The sequence below is a fragment of the Salmo trutta genome, chromosome 29 (genome assembly GCF_901001165.1).
Source record: "Salmo trutta chromosome 29, fSalTru1.1, whole genome shotgun sequence".
Taxonomy (NCBI): Eukaryota; Metazoa; Chordata; class Actinopteri; order Salmoniformes; family Salmonidae; genus Salmo; species Salmo trutta.
The window spans coordinates 26,473,901-26,479,439 of NC_042985.1; positions in this window are offsets into that span (position 1 = coordinate 26,473,901).

A 5,539-nucleotide genomic window follows, 5' to 3' on the forward strand; every position below is an offset into this window, starting at 1 on the left:
CATAACTTGAGAGGGGGGTCATTTGAGATGAATCGTTCCTGACTTGTTCGGGACAATGTTGATGTGCGGGATCATCCTGTCTAGTGACGCTCTTTGTTTTTCCACTTCTTCTGCACACTCCCTGTCACTTGGCATCCAAGCTCAGTCAGAGTGCACTATAGTAGTAAGGCCTTGGATGTTTGTGATTCATGAATCAGCTGAAGGAGCTGCTAACGTATTGCACAACTGTTGTGCAATACTAAATTGCTGAGAGTGGACCTGGTCCAAAATGTCTGTCTGGTCGTGGTTCCAAACGGCATAGTACTAGACAGCTGGTCTGAGTTCTTGCAGGAGTGATTGACATAAAGAGTGTGTCTAGTTTTGAAGAACTGCTCCACATCCTGGCTTCTTGGAACAGGTTCTGGACTTTGCCTGAATCCACATAACCCAGAACCCTGTCTTAAGTAGAACCAGAACAGTGGGAGAGGACAGCCCAAGTGTCTGCTCTGGGTTTGATCTCCACTGTGGTGCATTGCGATGGGCTGAGATGCTTTGCCACGTGCTGTTGGTTTACGCATCCCTCCCGTCAGAACCTTCTGGCTCTGGTCTTTTCACACTGAGGAGCTGGGCTATTGACTGTTCACTTTAACACAGATCACTGTGCTGGCTGGCTGGCTGACTGGACAGATCAATAGACTCACTGCAGTCAGAGTGGGCCCCTGGGAGAAGAGGATATAGCAGTATAGTAGTAATGTCACTTTGCTGAACAGGAGGATCTGTCCTCTCCTCCTGCTGCTGAACATTGACAATGAAACTTGAGGAGAAGAGGGGACCTATTAGAGCCCGTCTCCTGGGCCCTGTTTAAATGAATAGTCTTGTTTAATAGGCTGAGTGAGTGGATGTACTGCTCTATCTCTGGTCTGAGGGCTTCATCAGTGTAAGACACTAGTCATGTCTTCTCAATGGACTGAAGATGACCTTAGTGCTATGGAGCTTTCTGGAAACTCATCCCAGAACTAGTGTTTCAGTGGAAGTAACACAGTGGATCGTGAGATTATCGTCCCCAAACAAGTATTTATTAGTTCACAAGATTGTGGTTTCGTGTGTGTGTGTGTGTGTGTGTGTGTGTGTGTGTGTGTGTGTGTGTGTGTGTGTGTGTGTGTGTGTGTGTGTGTGTGTGTGTGTGTGTGTGTGTGTGTGTGTGTCTGAGAAAGTGCCTTTGTGAACTGCAAGTTTGTTTACATAAGGGATGCTCATTATGAAATCTTTCCAGTCATTGGTCATTGCTATTTCCCTGAATCCCATCACTGTGGAAATAGTTGAGTTAACTCCTCAATCCTTCTCTCTCCCACTGGAGATTAATCTAGGTCATCCCAAATAACTTCACCTGGAGGTGAGATGCAGAGCCAAGTCTGGAGCAGCAGGAGGGTACAGGGGGGCCTGACTATCTGTACAGGGCCTGGAGAGGAAAGGAGAGGCAGGCTTTGGGTCAGCAAGCTGAAAGACCCAGTTTGTGCTGTGTGGGCTGCCTGATGGTTTGATGTCTCCCTCTCTTTTTCCCAATAGGACAGGTTTGAGGACAGGGCTGAAGTGGTGTGGAAAAGCCCAGCTGTAACACATTGGGCAGGCAGGCAGGCAGGCTGCAGGGACGGGGCTGAGGAGCCAGCTGGAAGAGAGAGACAGCTGATCTAAAACGTCTCCCAGCACGCTGAAAATTGGCTTTTCTTCACCAGTCAACAGTCCAGTCATGAAGAAAAATATGGGCACACAAAATACTAAGCCTTTTTACTGAGAAAATCGACATCCATCTAACAATTCACACCAACACTGACATTTGCTGTGACTTGTTTTGAGAATTCTGTTTATACAGTTATGATGACCTACCTTGGTCTCAGTCTCAGTCGTAGTCCCAAAATATTTTCTATAATAATTGAATTAGTTTACCATTAGTCATATTTTTGAGGACTTTGTACTTTCATATTGCCACTGTAAAACAATATTACCAAGAATTATGCATCATTCATTTGTAGTCTTCACTTTGAAGGGAACCACCATTCCCAATGGCCCCGTAGCAATGCTGCCCTCAGCAGCTTAGGCTAGTCCAATGTACACTGTGGCTGCTAGCTACATCAACAAACTAATGGTTTATTATTGAAATGAATCATACGGAGTTATAGTGGCCGACTAGAGCACAGGCGTAACACATACATATTCTGTCGCTGAAATGTAAACTCCATGAAAACATCCACCCTCTGTGAGGAAATGACTGTTTCATGTTTCCTATTACAGCATATTGGGTAACAAGCACTGATAGACATCAAATGGAACGAATATGATATAATCTTGTATAAGTGTGAATAACACAGTCTTACAGGGTTTAATGTCAGCCCCAGGTGGGCATACAGGGCGGCATTGTGTGTGCTGCTGACTTTGGCCCTGCCGCACATGGAGAGTGATTACCCATCAGCCATTACGCGCCTCAATAATAACTCCTGTGTGTGTGTGTGTGTGTGTGTGTGTGTGTGTGTGTGTGTGTGTGTGTGTGTGTGTGTGTGTGTGTGTGTGTGTGTGTGTGTGTGTGTGTGTGTGTGTGTGTGTGTGTGTGTGTGTGTCTTAAACAGGTAAATGGGTCTTTTGAATGAGGGGTTAACTACCAATAAAGATCTGTTTAGATTATACCCCCTGTTGTAGTAATGGGTGCCGTTGTCCCCAGAGAGAAGTAGAAGATACTCTGTGCTCTATTTCTGTATTGATTTTGTATTTTGGGTCAGAAAATAAACACGCAGGCTGGGGACGGTTAGGGAGCGGGCCTTTCGTTCTACTATTCCCCTCCCTCGACTCTGATGAGTAATAATATCCCCTCTGAGCCCCTCTCCTGTGCCCCCTCTCCATCATCACCCATCTGACCAGGCCACTGTGCCCAACCTTCATCATCACCCATCTGACCAGGCCACTGTGCCCATTAACTTTAACTGGCATCCAGGGCCGGTCGTAGCCAAGACTTATGCCATGTTAATGATATCTGAGTGAGAGTGACTAACAAAATCAGTGGGGGCCCCATGGAGGTCAGGGCTCCTGGGCACATGTCCGGTTGGTATTTGGCCATGATTACTACAAGTTTAGAAAGCTAGCTAAACTATTTTACCAATCTAGAAATTGTTAGCTGACGTGGCTAATGAGTGACTCTCAGTGACTGATGAACAAGAGGACAACTGCTGATGCACAGCCAAATTTTGAAATGGCACCTTGTGTATTCTACTCTTCTAACTCTCAACAGAAAAAATACAGTGGGTATAGAGTCACCACCTTTCAAAACGTTCATCTTTTTTTTCCTTACAGCCTGAAATAAAAACACATACAATTAGCCTTTTTCCAGCTCTATTTACACACAGTAACCCACAATATCCAAGTGAAACTCTGAAAATGAATTAAAGGTAAAACAGTAAAATACCGTATTTGGATAAATGAACACTCCCCCCCTAGAATTTCAATTGCAAACTTGCTGAGGTATAATCAACCACCTTCCAGATCACAAATCAAGCTAATTGGCTTCCATCTGTGATCAATTGTAGTGACTTTAACTAGATCAGAATAAAACCAGTTGTTCATAGAGGACTCCACTGCTTAGTAGTGCAATTCAAATCAAAGAATCCACTATGGGCGGAAAGGTACTTTCAAAAGCTCTACGAGATAAAGATTTCAAAGGCTTTGTCTATCCCATCGGAGCACAGTTAAGACCATTATTAAGAAGTGGAAGGTGTGTGGCATCACCAAGACCCTGCATAGATCAGGCCGTCCCTACAAACTGGATGACCGGGCAAGGAGGAGACTGATCAGAGAGGCTACCAAGAAGCCAATGGCGACTTTGAAGGAGCTTCAGGCCTTTACGGCAAAGACTGGTCAATGTGTGCATATGACCACAATATCACAAGTGCTCCACAAATCTGGCCTCCATGGGAGGGTGGCAAGAAAAAACTACTCCTCAAAAAAAGCCACATCAAGTCTCGTTTGAGCTTTGCCAAAAAGCACATTGTAGATTCTGAGGCCAAGTGGCAAAAAGTGCTGTGGTCAGATGAGACCAAAATTGAACTTTTTAGCCAGAACGCCAAACGATATGTCTGGCGAAAACCCAATACATATTTTCACCCAAAGAACACCATGTCTACAGTAAAGAACACCATGTCTACAGTAAAGAACACCATGTCTACAGTAAAGAACACCATGTCTACAGTAAAGAACACCATGTCTACAGTAAAGAACACCATGTCTACAGTAAAGAACACCATGTCTACAGTAAAGCACGGTGGTGGCAGCATCCTGTTGTGGGGGTGTTTCTCTTCAGCAGGGACTGGAGTAAAGCGGACAGTGCAAAATACAGACAGATTATTGAGGAGAACCTGCAGCCCTCTGCCAGGAAGTTGAAAATAGGAAGATGGTTTACGTTTCAACATGACAATGACCCAAAGCACACCGCCAAAGCAATGGTATAGTGGCTGAAGTACAAGAAGATGAATGTCCTTGAGTGGCCTAGTCAGAGCCCCGACCTAAATCCCATCGAGAATCTGTGGAATGACTTGAAGAGCGCAGTCCATGAGTGGTCACCATGCAATTTGACTGAGCTTGAACAATTCTGCAAGGAAGAATGGGCAAATATTGAACAGTCTAGGTGTGTAAAGTTAGTAGAGACATATTCAAAGAGACTCATGGTTGTAATTCAAGCAAAATGTGGTTCCACCAAGTATTAACTCAGGGGGGTGTTCACTTATCCAGACAGTGTATTTTACTGTTTTACTTGTAATACATTTTCAGCATTTTTTAAAATATTTTTTTCACTTGGATATTGACGGTTACTGTGTGTAAATATCAGGCTGTAAGGCAACAAAAGGTGAACATTTTGAAAGGTGGTGGTGACTTTCTATACCCATGGTATATAATGTTTTGGTCGGGGGCCACCTAGTGGCCAGGGGCCCTAAGCAACCGTTTAAGATGCTTATGTTTAAGACCTTAAGCGACTGATTAAGATGCAGATGCTGGAATCTGACCTGAAGCCCCACTCCAGGTAGAGAGCGGTCAGCCTTTATAATATAATAGACATGCAAGACACATAGCACTCAGACATACATTACATACCAACCTGGAAAGCATAGCTTATAGATTACTTAACCATGTACCTTGGGGTCAATAGGTGTCCCTAGGTGTCCCTACTTCACACCGACATGCATACTTTCTCATGTACAGAGATATGAAAATAACTCCAAAAACACCACTTCAAGTCTGGGTGAGGGAAGAGAAAGTCTCTAATAGATTTTCCTCCTTTCACCATTTTTGTCTATACCCCATGCAATATCTGACCCTGGACAGTCAGTGAGTGACCCTGGATAACCTGCCAAGAGTTGATAATCTCAGTCTGAGAAGGTTTGCCTCAAGTGCTCAAAGGGGAAGTGGAACAGTCAGATTTTCTGAACAGGCTAAGTGCGCCCTCTGCAGTTATGTTACATATCCTACACTCACAGTTATCACTGAACCTAACATCTATCCAAAGCAAGAGACACACAACACA